Source organism: Pezoporus flaviventris, unplaced genomic scaffold (genome assembly GCF_033815535.1).
Source record: "Pezoporus flaviventris isolate CSIRO_AGI_PZ_B2104156 unplaced genomic scaffold, CSIRO_AGI_Pfla_v1 ptg000031l, whole genome shotgun sequence".
NCBI lineage: Eukaryota > Metazoa > Chordata > Aves > Psittaciformes > Psittacidae > Pezoporus > Pezoporus flaviventris.
In genome coordinates, this window is record NW_026892579.1 from 26,080,928 (window position 1) to 26,102,091 (window position 21,164).

Here is a 21,164-nt window from a genome sequence, read left to right on the forward strand (position 1 = left end):
CCTGTAGAATACATCAATGTTATCTTAGAAAAGCAATTTTGGTGTGTGAGCAAAATAACTGAAAACTGTGCTGGATGTGTATGGTTAATATGATCAGCTGGCAGTAAGTTGATACAGCAAGATTCATCAGTATCTCACAGTCCATATTTTTCTTCTCCTCACTCCTTGTATTTCACCTTAGTTCATTGACTTGATTTCTGAGTCTCCCATTTAATGAGCTTCCTCTTCTTTAACTTAACTTTGCTTTTATTAAACCATTTCCTCCTTCTGTCTGATCTTTCAGACACTTCCCCAGACATTTGGCCTCTGAATCTTTTTTAGCGAATTCCCAATTCCCTTTTGAATAACAGTCAAAGGTTCCACACTCAATAGGTCTGTCTCTACCCACTTTTTCTTTGGCTTATCACAATTATATATCGAGTTATCTATTAGGTTAATTCAAATTCCTTCTGAACAAGCACATTTTAATCTTCATAATCTTTAAGATGCAATTATGCTATTGCTAAACTACCCTTTTCAAGCAAGTTTATAGAGTCATGAGATATAATGCCATTCCTTGTCTTCATATATGCCTGGTCTTCCAGGCTATTTTGAATGTAACTACCTGAGCTTTCATAAAACAAATATTTTTCGTTTTGCTGGGCAGATATTTAGAAAGCTTGATTCATTTAAAAATTTCCAATTTAAAGCTGCTCTTCTCTCTGCTTATTTTTAAAACATGACAATACTTAATTTCCTACTTTGAATTTTAATTTCATACAAATATTTTTTTTATTATTTTTAAATTTAAGGACAACTTTACAGTTTTTCTCATCTGCAGTATCCCGCAATGCTTCAAACTGTGAAACACCTTCATTTGTTTATTTCGGTGTTGGTTGTTTTATGATGGAGAGCAGCCCGTGTGTATGGAAGTCAAACATCATTGCACTCAATTCTAATTAGTCTCTGCTTCCATTTTTACAAGAATGTACCTCATTCATTTTCATTGTTTGACTGCATCTAACATTCCTATTTGATCCTTCAGGATGCAGTCTTTCTGAGTATGAGATTAATCCCATTAGGACTTTTCTTGATCTTGACCTCTATATTGATCCCAGATCAGCTTTCTGATATTTAATTCCAAAGCTTCTTAATTTTGCTTATACGTTCATCTAATTTGCCTCCTCTGGATCACTGTCAAAACATTGAACTTCTTGTCACAGTAATTTTAACTCCCTCTTTTTGTTTGGTTTTTTTTTTTTTTTTTGCATTTGCATTCTACAAAATCTAAGCCAATGAAGCACTTAAAATCCAACTGGTAAAATATCTCACCACTGTCATGACCCTGTACAAAATGCTGTGGTTATGTAGTTTCAAGTATGGATTTGGACAGTTCACTGAATTTTCCCTTCAGTACAGTCTGAAGCTCTAAGTTGTCTCAAAGGAGCTGGAAGGGAATCAGAAAAACTGTTCCATAGAATCAAATAGTTATGTTTGTTCAGAAATCTATAAGTAGGAAATGCCGTGAACCAGAAAGTTGCTTTGCCTAATGTGTGGGCCAGCATATCTATTTCAGTATGCATCTCATGATTATGTTTCATGCCCTTTGAATCATCGCTCTCTGACAACATCAAGGTGAAAATAATGATGTGAAGAAAAAGGGTTATTTAAATAAAGTTCAGTGCATATAAGCTTCAATTTACTTGTTTTGAAATATCCTAATTTCTTTAACGTAGATTTTTTTTATTGTAATGGAACTACACAGGACTGTTTTTCAGAAGTGGTCTTTCTATGACCAGATAAGGACTTATTTGCAAGTAAAGAAGATAAAAATACTTTAGGAAATGCTGAAAAAATGAAGAAATGGATGGATATTTGCAAAGTATAGATAAAGTTTAAAATTGCAGTGAGTAGGTCATTAACCATAATGAGAATGTATAGGAAACTAGAGAAGTGTACATTATCTGAATTCCAGCTGTTTTTCAGTGAGGATGTAGGAAGTTGAAACTTTACCTGGGAAACTGTTTTTGTTTCTTTCATGATATGTTTGAAGCACATCTGTTACAGAGTTAAAAAGGATACTATGTCAGAATTGCCAAAGGAAAGATCTGATTGTTCTTTTAATTTTATGGTGACTGCAGGTAAAGTTTGATCCTTCAGCCTAGATTTTAACATGCTTTGAGAGAGAATTACACGTTCTGTTCCATTTGTTCAGAAGTTCTTTAGAGAGTTACTGTTAAAAAAACAACCTACACTCACAAATAAAGACATAAATAAGATATCATACTTCTCATGACTATTATGAAGAAGATCTATAATCTGAGATCTTGTTATCTTAAGGCTAGTCTGAAAGAAGCTAATCATCACCCACAGGATATATTTGCCTCTACATGCAGGAAGTGGAGGTACGTATGGAAAATGGAAGTACAGATGGGATGGCAGGAAGGGATATAAAATCATGCTCTGATATGATGAAATGGAATTAGAAGGATGAAAATTCAGATGGAGTTAAAATGGAGGCAGATAGGAAGGAGAATAAGATAGGAAGGAGAATAAGGAGGACTAGTAAAAAGACATCAGAAACAAAAGGAGGGCCAAAAAAAATTTTGGCCCGCTGGATGGTATGGTCAGTCACTGACAAAAAAACACAGAAAAGATTGAGATAATGTCTACCTTCTTTGTTTCATCTTTTCTGGTAAAGACCAGTCTCAGACCTCCTAGATCTCTGTGATCTTCTGTAGTTGGAGCATGAGGAAGAGAGGTACTAGCCATAGCAAAGATGAGTTACATACTCTTTAAGCCAGTTAATATGCACAAGTCCATGCAACCAAATAGGATGCATCTGAAGGTGCTGAGAGAGCCCATGTAATTCTGAGGCTTTCCTCTTTTGAAAGGTCATGGTGACTAGTAGATTTTTCCTGCTCAATAGAAAAAAGACATCTTCAAAAGAACAAAAAAGGAGGGTGTAGGAAAGAACAGGGCAGTAAGCCTCACTTCAGTCCCTACAAGATTATGGAGGAAATCCTCTTAGAACCTAGTTCAAGACACATCAAGGCCAAGAAGGTGATTTGGAACTACTCGCATAAGTCTAATAAGGGCAAGCTCTGACATACCAATGGCTATGCCTTCTCTGAGAAGATTGATGGCACTAGGGAGAGCAGTGAAGAACTTTTACTTTAGCAGTGTCTAAGCTTTTGACATTGTCTCCTGTCATATTTTTATATCCAAGTTGGGGAGATATGGACTGCATGGGTAAACTACAAACAGGAAAAAAAATGGCTGGACCATTAATGGTTCAAAAACTAACTGGCAACCAGTTATGAGCCATGTTCATTGGATGGTACTGAAGTTGATGCTGTTTAACATCTTAACAGCCTAGTTAGGGGACAGAATATTTCTTTATTAAGTAAATGTGAGACCTCAGACTGGGACAACTGCTTGATACACTGGATGGCAGGGTTGCCATTCAGAAAGACCTTGACAAGCTCAAGAAAGACACCAATAGAAACTCAAGAATTCATCAAAGACAAATAAAATGTCCTTCCACCTGAGATGGAATAAAGCCATGGAACATTACAGCCTACCAGTTTGGAAGATGCACTGCAGAAAAGGATTGTGCAGCCCTGGTGGGCAAAATCCTCTTGCAGCAACGAAAGCTAACTGCACTCTATGTTAGTAGCAGTGTAATCAGCAAGTCAACTGTTCCTTTCACTTTGATGCTTTGAGGTCATACATATTACATGCATATTACCCAGTATCACCTTTTCCTGTACAACAGAGATTGGCAAGCTTCAGAAAGTCCAACAATTAACTACCAAGACGATTAGGGGCTGTGTCACATGATGCAGGAGGTAAAGATGATGGAATAGGAGTTATTCAAGTTGGAAAAGTGAAGATCAAGGAAATCTAACTGCAGTCTGCCAAAAGTTAAAGGGGTTTATGAAAAAGACACAACCAGACTTCTGTCAGCACAGTGAAAGAACAAAAGGCAATAGACACAAACTGCAGCAAGAGGCCTTCCACATGGATACATAAATTATATTAAAAAAAATAAATAAATAAAAATTGCAGGGAAGGTGATTAAGCACAAGGCTGTGAGAACTCCAGCCTTGGCGATACTCAGAACTTAACTGAACATGGCCCTGAACAACCTGATCTACTTTGCTGTTGATCCTGCATGTAGACTAAACCACTTAGAGAGAGTCCTTGCAATCTCAAGATTTTTATGTTTAAAAAAACATTTCTGGATCATTACCTACCATTGTCTGTGGTATACTCAAGTTGCTTGTTTTTTTCCTGGACTTGAATTCATTCAGCTTCCCATCTAGACCACACTTTAAGTTCCCACAAAGCCAACCACCTCTCATTTGGTCTGTTGCTGTCTGATTAACTGTTTCCACAGAAGTTGCTCTTATGATAGCTAGTAAGTGGGGGAATTAGACCATTTTATAACATTTATACTGCTGCATCCCCTAGTTCTATGTGGCCTGAGTTTTACTCATCTCCCCATAAATTGTCACACTACTGTGAATGGCTGGGCTCCTATACCTACATGTTGAATCAAGGTCTGGACTGAGGCTTTGATTCAGGCCCCTGTCCTATATAAACCCTTACTGCACAGCCAGATGCATACATAAATGTGGAATTTTGTTACACTGTGCAGCTCTTTGCTTTTATTCTTGCTCTCTGAAAGGCTCTTCTTGCTCACCCCCTGTAGATGAAACATGCTAAGGGGATACTGGCTTCTGTGGTTTGATTCTGTATGCCTTTAGAGAATTTCCTAGATCTGAATAGGAAGTGGTAGCTCGACCCCCACTGCAAAATAAGTGCTCATCTTTTAATAACACTTCTAAAACTATGAAGGACTATACTTCCAGGTAATGGCATGTACAAACTCAACCTCAGATCACCCTGAATTGTAAAAGGGCATGTGCAACACCAGCTCAGAACTAGGTAAAACTAATAAGTATGATAATTCTGTATCTAAATTAAAGCAAGAAGACAAAGGTTTAAATATCAGATAACCAATAAATGGCAGATTTTCAAGGTCTAATTCCTGTATCAGGGAATGACTCCTTAGGTTAGCACAATTAGTACTACATAGAAATCAGTCATGTGTTGTATGATTTGCATGTATTCTTATATTAGTTATTAACTTTTAGACTGATTGATGAGTTCTAAATACAACCCTAAGCAGAGGCTCCATTTTCAGAGACAGAATCATAGAATGGTTTGGGTTGGAAGAGACCTTTAAAGGTCATCTAGTCCAACCCCCCTGCAATGAGCAGAGACATCTTCAACAAGATTAGGTTGCTCAGAACCACATCCAACCTGACCTTGAAAGTTTCCAAGGATGGGGCATCTATAACCTCTCTGGGCAACTTGTTCCACCACCCTCATCATGGAAAACTTATTTCTTGCATCTAGCTAAATCTCCCCTCTCTTAATTTAAAACCATTACCTCTTTCCCTATTGCTACAGGCCTGACTAAAAGGTCTATCTGCAATGGGTGGAGCAGCATCTCTAGAGATCACCTAGTCTATCCACTCCAGTCACAGCTAGGGCTGGCTACAACAGGATGTCCAGTTGTATTCTCAATAGCTCCAAGGACAGAGACTTCACAGCCCCTCTGGGAAACCTATCCCATAATTCCTTCTTAAAGAGAGAAAAAGAAAAAAAAAGTTTCAGTGGAATTTCTTGTATTTCAGTTCGTGCCCAGTGCCCCTTGTCTTGTCACTGGGTACCACAGAGAATAGTCTGTTTCTCTCACCTTCACTCCATCCCATCAGCTATTTATAAGCACTGAAGAGATCCCCCCTGAGCCTTCTCTTCTCCAGGCTGAACAGTCCTAGAGCTTTTACCTTCCCCTCACATATCAGGTGATCCTGGAGAAGAGAAGGCTGCATGGAGACCTCATAGAAGCCTTCCAGTACTGAAGGGGACCTATAAGGATGCTGGGGAGGGACTCTTCCTTAGGGACTGTGCTGATAGGAGAAAAGGTTAATGGGTTCAAACTTAAACAGGGGAAGTTTAGATTGAGTATAAGAAGGAAGCTCTTTACTGTAAGGGTGGTGAGGTGCAGGAATGGGTTGCTCAAGGAAGTTGTGAATGTTCCATTCCTGGCGGTGTTCAAGGCCAGATTTGACAGAGCTTTGGGTGGCATGGTTTAGTGTGAGGTGTCCCTGCCCATGGGAGGGAGTTGGAACTAGATGATCTTAAGGTCCTTTCCAACCCTAACTATTCTATGATTCTATGATTCTATGATTCTATGATCCAGTCCTTTATCATCTTCATGGCATTTCACTAGATTAGCTCTATTATGTCCATATCTTGGTTTTACTGGGGGGTCCACAACTGGACCCAGTACTCCAGATGTGAGGTGCTGGTGCTGAGCAGAGGATCACCTTCCTCAGCCTGCTGGCAATGTTCTTCCTAATGCAGCCCAGGATGTTGTTGACCTTTCTTCCTTCAGAGCACATGGCTGATTCATTTTATTAATTTCTTATTACATTGGGATACTTAGTTAAGAATTTCATTTATTCAAATGTAGTATCTCACTAATTGGTGGTAAAACTTATTCATGCATTTCTCTTCAAAATTACAATGAGGACTTTGAGAGGTGTCCATTATTATGTCTACAATCAAGTGTATTTTTTTCCCAATTTGTTTTAAAGTTTCTAAAGGACATGTATGACCTTAGTGAACCATGCACGGAATACAGGTTTAGTATGATGATCTGACAAACTTTTTATTTCTCCATCTGGCTTTTTATTGACATTTTGCTTGATAGGTACATTTACCTGCAATAACTGTGATGGTGGTCATGTTGGTTGTCATGACATGTCTCCCTTGCTGAAAGAAGGCACATTACACACACATTTCAGAGGAGACATTGTGGACTGGACAGAGTGGTATAAATTTCAAATTGATAGCTTCACTCCTGCCACATAACACATTTTTTTGCACTGAAACATTTCTTTATCCTTCACATATCACTCTTATTCTATCACTTGATAATTCCTTACTGACGCATTTGAGGTTACACAGCTACTCATACTAGTAAACTGTCTTAAAAAAAACAAACTAAAGCATCATTATCTTTCTTCCCTGCATAGAGCCAGTATGGAATATCCTCTATTTGTCATGAAATTTATATTTATGAGTCAGAGACTTATTTTATTTTGCTTTTAGTTTTGTGAAAGAGGGTAGAAAAAAGGAAACTCTAAGCCAAATCTTGTCAGTATTTTACTGACAGCACAAAATTGCTTTGCTGTCCCAGAGGTTAATAAACAAAAACCCACCTCTTATCAGACATCAAAGAAAATGCAAAATTATCACAACAGCAAGCAATATTCTTTCATTCTCTAATAAAAAAGCAGTGCACATTGCTACAGGAAACAAATGTAACCAACTTAATAGATAAATCCATAAATAAGAGCAGACTTTTTTGTTTTAGGTAAGAAACATACTGAAAAATATTCTGCATGTGTCTGGAGCCAAACTATATCAGTAATAGTGAGCTTTACTAGAAAACATAGTGCTTTTAAGTGTCCTTCAGCACTATCCACTAATACATTATGTAAGCTCATAAGAAAAAGAACTCTCTGTTTAAAAAGAGAAATACAAAATACTGACAGACCATGTTTTCAGTTGAACTTCATAGCTGGGAAAGAAGCAGAATGAAAGGGTTCAGGCATTTTCAGCAGGCCTTATAGAAAATGCATTACCTAAATCAAAAGTGGTGTTGCTGAGAAACCACTCAGTTGCTACTTAGTTCTGGAATTTCATAAGCTTTGCATGCACCATATTTTTTTCCTTTAAGATTTCCCAGATTTAAGAGTTGCACCTTTGTACCTTCCTGAATGGTTACTGTAACCACTATCCTGACGGTGGAAAACAGAAGGTTTCTTCTGGATGGGTTTTGAAAGAAATGAGTGAGCCATCACAGTGCTCAAGGATCAAGGATAGAGGTCATATTTTTAGGGGAGGTTTCAGTGTTACAAATGCTGAGTGCTTTGTGTGTCTTCATAACTCATTTGGGTAGAGGAGTGAGGTACTGGAGGCACCCTGTTCTCAGTATTTTCTTCGAGACCATTTTATTTCACATTGCGTTTGGAAGGCAGCAAACTGCCTTCCCAGGACATGTTCAAAGGTGCCAAACTCTGCCTAGGTCTTTCAGTGCCTACCTTGGGGCAGGTGGCTAAATGCCAGCATTGGGGAATCCCAAGGATCTTGAGCAAAAATTAACTAAAAAAAAGAATCTATTGAGTACCTCTCTTCTGATCCATCTTTGCTTTTGCCATGAATCATCTTAATTCTCAATCGGTACAGGCCTTAAAAGGTTCTCACTTGTTTTCCTGTTGTAAAAAGCCTAATAAACCTTCTTTTCCATTCAAGGATTTTATTTCATTTAAGATTTCTCCCTTTAAAAATGCTCCATTAATTTCACTTGATTGTGATTTGCTGACATTTTGCTTCTTGGTTCCACTTAGCCTCAAAGAAAGCACTAAGCAAGCTATCAATCAGGAATGATTCTGAACTTTCAATAATAATTTCTTTTAAAAAGCCTAGCCGTTGTAATGTCAGAAATGAGCTAAGAATTCACTTTGCTAGTGCTATTACTTTTTTACCTTGAATGCAAACGAAGTCTCTGGATTTTTTCCTCCAGCATTGTGATATTTAACATTGTTATCACACCAAGAAATAAACAATTGTTTAAGGAAGTGGGTGAGAGTTGTTCTCAGTCCTACAGAGCTGAGTCAGCCATGCAGAACTAATTTCCTGGCTGTCTCTGAATGCACATAAAGCTGCTCTGTAGCTGCTGCTGACAATGAACTAGTGACTGGAAAAAGGAATCTTAAACACAGTCACATCTCTTGACTGTTAAAATCCTTTACACAAAGCATGCTGATCTAATGTACTGTAGTAAGCAGCATCCTTTTTTCTGAGTGTTAGTGAAAGAAGTTTTAATACCTGAAGCTGTTGCTAAGTAACCATATGCTTCCAAAATATATCTTTCTCACTAATACAACTGTGGGTTGTTGTTTTTTTTTTTCTGCTAATGAATATAGTTACACTGCAAATGCAGCACTGGCTATTACATAATGGAAAAATATCTTAATAGAAGATTATCATGCACAACTGAGAATGTCTTTGAAGGTCCCTTTCAACACGAACTATTCTATGATTCTGTGTGGGGTGAATATTACAAGTCACTTAATCAGAAAATCTGTATTTGATTAAAACTGCCCAACATTTTAGAAGCAAGAAAATGGCAGTAATCTACCTTTGTAAAAAGGGATTCCCTTAGTTCTTAACTACATCTTGTAGTGCAGGAAAAGAGAACTGATGTCTTTCCTTAATGTATTATATATAAAACAGGCTCACAGATATTTTTGCTTTTAGAAATAAAGTGCATTTCATAAAATAGTCTTTTACAGCACAAAGATCCTTAGAACAAAACCAACAACAACAAAAATGGACAAGCAATCCACGAAAAGTAAGAGAAAAAAATAAATGCATTCACATATATAGATTAACTAAGACTGCAACAAAACAGAAGATACCCAAAAGTAGCGGTACTGTTTCTAGCTTAATGTAGATCTATCTATTCTTCAGATAAACTTTAATGGCTGGGAGAAGATGAAAGTGGGAGGAAAGTGCACTCAAATCCAAGTTTGCAGAGTTACAGCCCACACAGGGATGTAAATGAAGATTTGGACACAGGATCTGCTCAGTGAAGCAGAAGGTTTTACTGCCCTCTAGTAAAATGCAGTTACGAAACTGCCTTTTAAAATATATGCATGCTGAGTAAACCGATTCAGCTCTTGTTACTGAAAATGTGATTCGTCCTGGTTTGTCATCTCATTGTTTCCATAGTCAAAGAATAAAATGTTTACGTTCAGTCTAGAATGACTTATTTTTGAATTAAGCAAAATAGTGATAATGAAACACAAAAGCAAGGTTTCTGTGGCTGCATCTGCATGAACAAATCTGCCAAATTTTCAGCACTGTTATAAGCAAAAGCTTAAGCAGTGACCTTCCCTGGAAAAGAGCAGAGTTTTTATAGCACAGGGCAAAAATTCCCTAGTCCTAGCTACAGGGGAACTTACCTTGTCATTATCATTGTACCAGCACTAAATCAGCAACTCAAGAGTGAGCACAATTTGTGTTCTTTAATTTCTGGCAGCAGTAACTCTGAAAATGAAATGGCAGTTGAACTCTTTACATGGTGCTTAGATAGCACGGTAGAGAACTGGAAGATAGTTGCAGGGAAGTTGTAGATATTGAAAGGTGCAACACAAAGGAAAAAAGAAATAAAATCATAGTTTTGTTGCCACACACATAACTGTACATTCAGTGCTCTACTGCTGGATTATTACTAACAAGGATGACATGAAAGGATGTGTGAGGCTGTCATCTTAAAAAAACTGACGCTGATGGTGATCGTTGTAACTGTGTACACTGTGACTTTTTATGCAGTGCAGTCTCTGCTTCTCAAATGGCATCAGGAAAAGTGCTTGAGAAAGGGCAAGTACTAGCTGCAGCCTCACAAACTACCTAATGCTTTCCTCTCTGCATCTTGGTTTTATTTATTTGTTTAGTATTTTTTTCCTCAAATGTGACGTATAAATCTAGCAGGTTTTGCAGGAATCACATGTTCCCTCTGGGAAAATTATATTTGCAATTCTCAGCATCAGTCACTGAAAGGTACAAATATTCTGTCAATCCTAGCACCGCTTTTGTATAAAGGAATGCTCAGTCTCCATATAGTCTTATTTATATAGGTTCATAAATATTCAAATACCTGGGGAAAATGGGGTTGAAAATGGGGGAGTACTTCAAAAAGAAATATAAATTAAAATAAACATGAGGAAATAGAAAGAGTTTATATTTATTCATATAAAAGATCCATATAGAGGGTAGCATAGCTCATTTCTTCTCCTACCTCTTTCCTCCTGCCAGAAGCAGAGTGTGCAGGGGCACTATCTTGTCCAAGGGCCACCATAGAGGAGGGACTTTATGACATGTCACTCTACCTTTGTACACTGTCTCAGTCAATGTAATAACCCGAATCTAGAAACTCAAACCAGTCCTATCTTGTTCATTGGTTGTGGTGTGGGATCACAGAACCAACTTGGTTTCCTGGCATTTCTCTTGAGGCCTGCTTGGGTGTGGGTGAGAAATCAGGCTCTCAAGTACTCTAATACCTTGTTGAATGGAGCAACAGACACAAAAAAAGGAAGATTGCTCAGCGTTTGTTATGACATGAAGACTCTTTAATTTCCAGTCCAACTCCATGGATTCTTAGAAAAAGAGGGCTGGAAAGGGCTGTGGGAGTAACCTAACGCAAACTTCATATAGAAGGCAGAATCATTTGTACCTGTCATTGTTGACAAATGCTGACACTTACTAACCTGTCCTTGAAAGCGTCAGATAACAGCTACTCAAGGTACTCCAAGGTCTTTTTCATCTTTATTAGGTAAGATCCCTGATGAATCTTTCCTTTTTACTGCTCTCCTGATTGCTAGCTACTTGGCTCTTTTTCATTAACTCCTTGGCTAAGTCCTGCTCCCTTAAAGGTTGTTTTACATTTAACTCTCCTAATGATGCACTAAAAGCATATGGGGAAGAAAATATATTGTTTGAGCTTTCTGTAAATAACAAGCTTGCTTTTTAAAACACTGTAGTTTTGTTTAAGATGTATTTCAGTTAAATCTTCTTAAACAAGAGAACAATTTCTGAGTTTTTTAACTGTTAATTTATTATGTGTATTTACACTGCCTTGTGCATGATACAGGTATTGCATTATGATCATTTGACATTCTATGGTACATATGGCAGCATTATTTGTTACCCTTTTGTTGATTTATTCTTATTGTTCTGGTACTGAACATGTTTGGGGTTTTGAGATATCTGAGTGTTTGATTAGATAATTTTGACTGAGTTTTGTGCAATTAGGTAGGGGGTGTGTTAGTGGAGTTTGTGTGCATGAAAGAAATTTACTGTCATAAGTCAGTTAGATAAAAAAAATGCCTTCCATGATTCTGAGTGCGTCTTTGAGAGTTCCATAACCTTTTATTTCACTGGAATTCTGAGAGGACCACTATGTGCAATGGTGAAAAGCAAAGATCTTACAGACAGCCCTCAGAATAGGTAATACACCAACAGCTGTCATGACAGTCTCCTTTAGGATTCCTCTTAATAGAGTCAAAACATTTTCTCATCTCTCCATTCGAGGATATGGCCCATATGTCTACATGTTTGCGTGGTAATGTAAATAATAAAGATAGATCGTAATGGGTGTTTTCAGCTGGAAGAATGATAAGTATAAATATCTTAAGTGAAAAAGCCTCAATTTGTTTGAGCTTAAAGTCAAAACCTGAACACTGCATTGATAAAATGTCCTAGCGAGGCTTGAATGTCTTTATTTAGTTGCATTGTTTTGGAAGTCACTGTCACTTTTGGATGCAGTTCCTAATCTGTATTTGTCTTTCTTTTTCCTCCAAACCGAATTCTATAAGTAAATAATTAAAAATGGAAGAGTCCAAAGAAATTCCAGGAATAGTTTAAGTTATACTGTGACTGCAATCTAGTCCATGCATTTCTTGTCTTTGGAGATCTCTGCATTTCTAAGCCCTCACCAGATCAAATTATGTGACAAGATCATAAAAAGATCTGACAGACAGGTTTATATCTATTTGTTATAAAGATATAAATATTTACCCATTTTGAATCATAGGAACTTACAACCTTTGGTTGTTTCTTAGGAAAATAAAACTGTAAGGACATTTTGCTTCTCTCATGGTTGCTGTATAAGCCACATTTTCCTCCCTGCCCTTCGACTATTTGATTCACAATCTTGTCCTCATGCACAGTCTCTGTGAACATTTGATGAGGAAGACACTGCTGCGTAAATGGGGAAATGCATGTTTGCATATCTCCTATGCCTGATTTAGACCAGAAGAGTGATTTTCAGCCTTTGCTGAACCCTGTGGTTTGCAAAACAGCAAATAAAGAGGCAAGTCCATATATGCTGCAGATCTGTATAGACATGTAAAATTTCTGACAGGGTCCACATGTCTTTTGCGAAATTTATGCAGCTAAACAAGCTGAAAAAGACTGAAAAACACTGGACTAGAAATTTGAACAAGTCACTGTTGATGGTGTCTTATTTCTCACGCTGTTTTGAAACTCATGTGTTTACTGGATGAAATTGTTCCGCTTCATGGGAAGGAGTATGTGTTCATTGAAGGGGCAGGGGCAAAGGCTGATAATGTCCTTGTCTTTGAAGTCGCTGCAAAAAGTGGGTATGGAACTATTTAGACAAAGCTGAACAGCTTGAACAATTGCTTATCTAGAGCTTAGAGGCTGTTGTATACTTTTTATTCCTTTTTTAAGACTCAATGCTCTGTAATAATAAAAGGAAATCTGATAAAAGACAAGGGAATGATGAAAATTGAATCACTTTCAGGAAAATGGTGAGATTAAGCTTTTTGTATATTTATGAATCCTGAAAGAATGCTTGGATGAAGTCAGCATCACCTATTCACTCCCTTCATTCTCCCCCATACTGTGAAGTCTTTCCAAATCAGTAGCAAAAAAGAGGAATGATTGAATTGGTGAAGCTATGAACATTACAAGATGCACACTCCAACAAACATAAAATGCGTGAGTGCCTAGTGAGCATTAGGAAATCTGTCACTGTGAACAATTGAAGGTGACAAGTTTAAATAGACCGAGGAATTCCAGTGTTAACTTACTTCCAAACAAGATATTTTCAAAATTGTCATGATCAATTTTTTTTTTTACTGAAGATTGCTTGCATGAAAAATAAGCCAATTAAAATTCTTTTTAGATAAATGCAAAATAAAATTAAATTAAAAATCCTGGGAAAACTGTGGAAAATGGAAACATGAACATTTCTGCACTGATCACTTTCTTTTTTCTTTTTTTTTTTGCTAAAACTTTCAAGAACACCTTTTCATGCTGGGAGTGCTGGAGGACTAACCCAGTGTTACAGCCCTCTCACGAAGGTGCTTCAGCTAGAAAAAGAGTCCTAATTTTTCTGTTGTATTTTTGAAAGGAAGGGAAAACTCTGTTTGAGAACCCTACCTTTTTCATCAGTAACTTGTGAGAGTCCTATATGTGACTGATTCAGTTCTGAAAGAGTTCAAGCCCTGCAGAGAGAGCCCATCAGGCAGCTCCAGGAGCACCTAGCATATTGGTTGGCACAGCAAAGTGGCAAGTGTCCTGGAGCAGCTGTTAAAAGCTTTAGAAGCAGTATAACTCCACAGTGTTTTGTCCTTTTATGAGTTATTTTATCTGTTTAATTCATGGAAACGAAGGTGCGAAATGAAAATGAGGGCTAATGAAAATGAGGGCTAAGGAAAATGGGACTGTCTTGAGATACCTAATACCACTCTCAGTGTGCAGATGTATGATCTGAAAGAAGAAACAGAAATCATGTGTTTTTTTTTTTAAATCAATTCTAATCTTCAGAGAACTGGGGAAATTGTTTTGTTACATTTGTGGGCATAGTCTCATCTGCAAGACATTTAAATACCTGGTACCCCTTTAGCATGTAGCTTCTGCTCATTTAGCTACCAAAATTGTTTTGTTGATTTTAGTCTTTAACCTTTGGCCTAAAGGGTAAAAATCAGAATCAAAAGGAAATCTTTGTAATGCCTGTGATCGTAATAAGGGTGAAATGACAGAAAGTTTCTATTTTTACTGCCACTTAATATGTTACAGTATAAACCCTTTGTAAATGATCTGTGTACTTTCATATTTCAACTTTCTTACTTATGCTGCATGTTAGATGGAAGTGCTAGCTTTAAAATTAGTCATCCTAATGTGCAAAGCACTGGAAAAAGATGGATGTTTTGAACATAACAGGCTTTGCATTAAACTCCAGCACAGATTAGATGAATTGTGGAATTATGCCTAATAATCTTAAAGGGTTTTAGTGACCAAGCACAGAGTAGACCTATGCTGACATTAGGTCTAACACATATAAGGTACACATAACAGAGATCCAGGGTCCTACATACCTGTGGTTCTACTGGTTTATATTAAAACTTCTACAGTGTAAAAAAATGTTGACCAAGATACCCATGTTTTTCTATAGTCAGCAGTATTTCTGGACAGTTCTGAGGCTCTGTTCTGTGCCTGTATAGTCCACATGCCATCTGGTGTATGTGTCTGCTGCAATTCTGCATAGCCTTTTTATACTCCAAGTAGATTGGACTGCCACTTGCTAGTTATAGCCTATTGTTGATGTACTAAAAATATTTCTGCTTTCACCATAGCACCTTGACATGAAACCTGCTTTGTTAACATATGAACTTAAATACATTTGTAAAATTCTATTTATTGGGAAATTTAAAAGAATTTGTTTTATGAACCACTGATTTGCTAGTTTTCATTTACCACTGGGCAATGCTTTTTCCATCTGTAGTATGGATTTAACCTTAGAGCTTTAGAAGTTAATCATCTTATTCTCATAGTCTATTCTCATAAACTACTTTGTAAGATAAGGAGAGGAATCTAAAGCACATGGCATCTAAGACAGATAAACTCCCACCTGAAAGCTTCTGTTTCTCTCCAGGACCAGGCTAGTCAGCTAAAGTTATGTCAGATGAATCTTATTCCATACAATGGAGGCCAGCTACAGTGGAGCTTGAAATCAGTCAAGATGGGAAGTGCTCCTGATGCTTGCAGAGGAATCTGAGAGATTTGGCTGCTGTCAAAAGTCACTGGGAATAGTTCAATATGGTTAAGTACGGTGAATAATAAAAAAACTGCTAAGTCTGAGTTGAAAACAAAGCAACTTTATGTCAGGAACTGAACGTGAATTTTCAGAGCAAAAGCTGAAATTATGTGACCATTTTTACTAGCAGTCAGACTGCAAGAAAAAATAGGACTGTCTGGTGTTACAGTCTGTAGATTTGTGTATTGCAGATGTTTTGAAACAGTTTCATTGCATTCTACAGCAGAGGGGCTTGCAGGTGTGGCATCCTGGGTTGAAGCAATCTCAGGTACAGCTACAGGTTGGGCAAAGAAGAAATTCAGGGCAGCCCTGTGGAGAAGGACTTGGGGGTGTTGGTTGATGAGAAAATGAACATGACCAGGCAATGTGCGCTTGCAGCCCAGAAAGCCAACTGTATCCTGGGCTGCATCAAAAGGAGTGTGACCAGCAGGTCGAAAGAGGTGATCCTGCCCTTCTACTCTGCTCTCGTGAGACCTCACCTGGAGTATTGTGTGCAGTTCTGGTGTCCTCAACATAAAAAGGACATGGAACTGTTGGAACAAGTCCAGAGGAGGCCATGAGGATGATCAGGGGACTGGAGCACCTCCCGTATGAAGATAGGCTGAGAAAGTTGGGGCTGCTCAGCCTGGAGAAGAGAAGGCTGCATGGAGACCTCATAGGAGCCTTCCAGCATCTGAAGGGGGCTACAGGGATGATGGAGAGGGACTCTTCATTAGGGACTATGCTGATAGGACAAGGGGTAATGGGTTCAGACTTAAACAGGGGAAGTTTAGATTGGGTATAAGAAGGAAGTTCTTTACTGTAAGGGTGGTGAGGTGCAGGAATTGGTTGCTCAAGGAAGTTGTGAATGTTCCATTCCTGGTGGTGTTCAAGGCCAGGTTTGACAGAGCTTTGGGTGACATGGTTTAGGGGGAGGTGTCCCTGCCCATGGGAGGGAGTTGGAACTAGATGATCTTCAGGTCCTTTCCAACCCTGACCATTCTATGATTCTATGATCTGTGAGAATACACAAGGAGCTGCCCCCATGTCAGACAGAGTCAGATTCAGGCAGCTCCAAGACAGACCTGCTGCTTGGCAAAGCTGAGCCTATCATCAGCAACAGTGGGAGCACATCTCTGACAACATATTTAAGAAAGGAATGAAACTGCAGTGCAACAGCAGCTGTGAGAGAGGAGTGGGAATATGTGAGAGAAACAACTTTGCATATGCCAAGGTGAGAGAAGAAGGTGGTTAAGGAGGTACTCTAGGTTCCAGAGAAGATTGTTGTGCTGCCTGTGGAGAGGACTATGGTGATGCATTTTGTCTTGCAGCCCATGGATATTCCCTATGGAGTAGATATCCACCTGCAGCCTGTAGAAGACCCCATGCTGGAGCAGGTAGATTTCCCTTAAATGAAGCTGTGGCCTGTGAAGAGCCCATGCTGGAACTCCTAGAAGGAACTGTGGCCCATGGAGTGAAACCCACACAGGAGGAGGCTTGCTGGCAGACCTGTAACCCTATGGAGAACCCACGCTGGGGCAGTCTGTTCCTGAAGGACCTTGTGGAAAGGATCCATGCCAAAGCAGCTGCTAAAGAACTGCAGCCCAGTGGGAAGGACTGACATTGGAGAAGTCTGTCAAGGACTGTCTCCTGTGGTTGAGAAACCATGATGGACCAGGGCAAAAGCATGACGAGGAAGGAAAAGCAGAGTCAAAGTGTTGCGAGCTGACTGCAACTGACTCTCTTGATTGGCAATAAATGAAATTACTTTTTCCCAAGTCCAGTCTGTTTTCCCCATGACAGTAATTGGTAAGTGATCTTCTCTCCTTGTCTTGACCTATGAGCATTTCATCATATTTCTTCCGCTGTCCAGTTGAGGAGGAGGGAGTAATAGAGTGGTTTGGTGGGCACCTGGCAGCTAGACAAATTCAACCCCCACAGAATAATAAGAAATGGTTTCCTGAACCTGAGACTGTGTAAAGTAGATGTCAGGCAGGAGGCAGAAAAATAACTCATGGGGAATGAGAACAAAGTCCCCAAAATGCTAAGGCCTCATCTATGCTCAAGGGTACAGGAGTATAATCAGATGTATGATTAAACATGGTTTAGTTAAACATCTGAATCTGTCCTGATGAAATGAGGTTTAAACATCCATAGAAATGTTGATATACAATATACAATAGTTTAACTAAAATAAAAACTGAAGACAATCCAATACAACTTGATGGTATGGATGACAAATTTTGAAATACTGTAAAACTAGTCCCTAAACAGTGCAAGATATGGGTTTTCTTGATAAATTCCATAAGAAGTTGTTCAGTCCAAAAAGTCTGTGTTTATTTCTATATTTTTCACTTTTTAAAACATCTCATTCTTTATTACTTTATTATACTCTACAACTCCTGATCATTCAATCCGTGTGAACCAGGGTAGAAGTGCTGGAAATATTTGTATAAAGATATTGGAAGATCTGAATCAGACTTTCTCTTGCAGAAACACTTGTCAGTTACTGAACTGATCTATTTCCATTGTGAACTGTTGCAATAAAGGATTTTAAACATATGCCCTTAGAGTGCATTTTAAATGATGTTATTTCAACAACTTTATGTACAACCCTCAAATATATTTAACTTGCTCTTAATGCTGCTTTGCTGAACACTTGTCAAAATAAATTTACAATACAATATCTATTACCTGGTTTACCATGTTGTAATTTTGTCTATGTCTGGCATCCTAAGTATTGATAAAACAGAAGATTTGTTTAAGAAAAAGCTTAAATTCTAAAAGCAGTTTCCTGGCTTTGATCTTTGTGCACCAGTTCCTTTAGCAGAGATAAGAGCCACAGTGAGGAATGGGGGTATGCTCCAATTCCAACTTCATAGTGTGAAACAAATTGAGAAACAAAAGGATTTTGAGGAAACTAAGTAAAATACATTGATCTACAGAATATATAATATTGGATGCAGGTCGAAGGAGGTGATCCTGCCCTTCTACTCTGCTCTCGTGAGACCTCACCTGGAGTATTGTGTGAAGTTCTGGTGTCCTCAACATAAGAAGGACAGGGAACTGTTGGAACAAGTCTAGAGAAGGGCCACGAGGATGATCAGGGGACTGGAGCACCTCCCGTATGAAGATAGGCTGAGAAAGTTGGGGCTGTTCAGCCTGTAGAAGAGAAGGCTGCGTGGAGACCTCATAGCAGCCTTCCAGTATCTGAAGGGGGCCTATAGGGATGCTGGGGAGGGACTCTTCATTAGGAACTATAGTGATAGGACAAGGGGTAATGGGTTAAAACTTAAACAGGGGAAGTTTAGATTGGATATAAGGAAGAAATTCTTTCCTTTTAGGGTGGTGAGGCACTGGAATAGGTTGCCCAGGGAGGCTGTGAATGCTCCATCCCTGGCAGTGTTCAAGAACAGGTTGGACAAGGCCTTGGGTGATATGGTTTAGTATGAGGTGTCCCTACCCATGGCAGGGGGGTTGGAACTAGATGATCTTAAGGTCCTTTCCAACCCTAACTATTCTACAATTCTATGATATTTCAGGTAATATATGACCTGCATTTTTTTGCCATTCCAGGAATGGGTCACTTGCAGACCACAACAATCTGTATCATCTAGTAATAGGAAGAGTATGAATTCCTTAGGAGACAGACAGGGGAGCTCTTCACACTTTGACATCATGGAAGTAGGTGCTTTAGGGATAATTCAGACAGACAGATGGGATGGATTTTCTCATATTTTTTGAGTACCTTTCCTAATATGAATAGAGAAGTGCTATTTCTGATTTCTGTAAAAGAAATGTATGAGTTAAATCTGGTAGCTATTACTATTTCTAGGCTGAATTTTGATCTCAGTAGCATATTGCACTGGCTGTTTTGTAATTAGGTGCCCTTAAAAGAGGATGTCTATCAAAATGTTAACAAGGATGGTGGTCAATCTCTGTCAGATTTATTGAAAGCAAATACATTTATAAGTTCCATCATAAATCTAGGCCAAGTAATGAAATTCTCAACTTATTTTCCATAAAGCAGTTATTACATTATGCAGGCAAAATGGCATGATACATAACAGCTCAATTTCATCAGCTCTTCACACAGGAATGAAATCACAAACCAGTACTGCTTAAATTTTGATTTATTTCATTGTCATCTATTAGCCTAGAATGCATGCACACATGGAATATTATAGCAGAATATGTATTAAAATCCCGGAGAAATCTTTTATTTCTGTTGATATCCAAACATAAAATGTTAAAATTTTCTTTAAGAACAAAAACAACTATGTCCATTTTTAATATTTCCTTTTGAAATACTGAAATTAGTATTTTTAACTACAAAACAGAACTGCTTTTTGAATCTGTAAACTTTCAGTGAGCCGTTCTAAACAAGAAATTTCCTTAGGCTTGCTAAGTGTTTGATAAAAGTTAGAAATTTTTTCCTTTTCATATTCTGAAATAATTAACTATCTAATATAACTTTGTGCTTAGGGGGAACTTTCTGCATGCTGGGTTATAGGATCCTACACCTGGGTCGGAGCAATCCCAGGCACAGCTACAGGTTGGGCCGAGAAGAGATTCAGAGCAGCCCTGTGGAGAAGGACCTGGGGATGCTGGTTGATGAGAAAATGAACATGGGCCGGCAGTGTGCACTTGCAGCCCAGAAAGCCAACCGTATCCTGGGATGCATCAAAAGGAGTGTTCATGACCAGGTTGGACGAGGCCTTGGGTGATATGATTTAGCGTAAGGTGTCCCTCCCCACGGCAGGGGGGGTGGAACTAGATGATCTTAAGGTCCTTTCCAACCCTAACTATTCTATGATTCTATGATTCTATGATTCTATATTTGCCATCTATCTCAACAATGTTTAGGTATCTTTTAAAGACCAATTTTTACCTCAGTGTCTGAGGAAGCCACATAATGGTAAATAGTTTTCTTGTGAGCACATTTAGTACAGAGGTAGGAACTTGTGGTTCATCTTCCTGCACTGATCAATGACTGAGCAATCAGTAAGTGTTTAGGGAATCCACATAACTAGCGTGAGATGTGGTTTCAGATTCCCTCAAGTGGAAAAGGGAAGTGAAATTCTTTGTTGCCCTTGAAGGCATGCTCTGTTCACAGAACAAGCAAAGAGCCTAAAATCTTCCAGAATTTATAGCTCTAAGTAATCTTTCTTCTAATTTATTACACCTTAATTTATGTGGGAAATTTAGATTGAGAAGTAATTTGGGGAAAAAGGAATAGATTGTTTAAAAGGTTATGGTTTTGAAGAAACTTCTTCCCTAAGACCGTACTCATCTGTATGCCTCTAGTTACATCTATACTAAATGTTATGGTTAATAATAAATTTACTTTTAAGCCTGTAACTGCTGATCTTGTGTAATAAGAGCACCTGAGATCAAACCCCAACAGCTAGCCATACCTCAAGTTCAGCACTAT

General features: G+C 38.4%; 1 long non-coding RNA gene across 2 annotated transcripts in view; it reads left to right on the plus strand.

The window, feature by feature from the left end:
• The window catches only part of LOC133272882 (uncharacterized), a 57,849-nt gene extending 38,395 nt beyond the window's left edge, over positions 1 to 19,454 (plus strand). The window contains exons 3-4 of one of the 2 annotated variants that reach the window (XR_009744594.1): positions 17,062 to 17,539; positions 19,307 to 19,454. This is a non-coding gene — a long non-coding RNA (uncharacterized LOC133272882). Of the gene's footprint in view, positions 1 to 17,061; positions 18,109 to 19,306 lie in introns of those variants that run through there. The other variant, XR_009744593.1, reaches the window with a different exon arrangement.
• Positions 19,455 to 21,164: the final 1,710 nt, after the last annotated feature.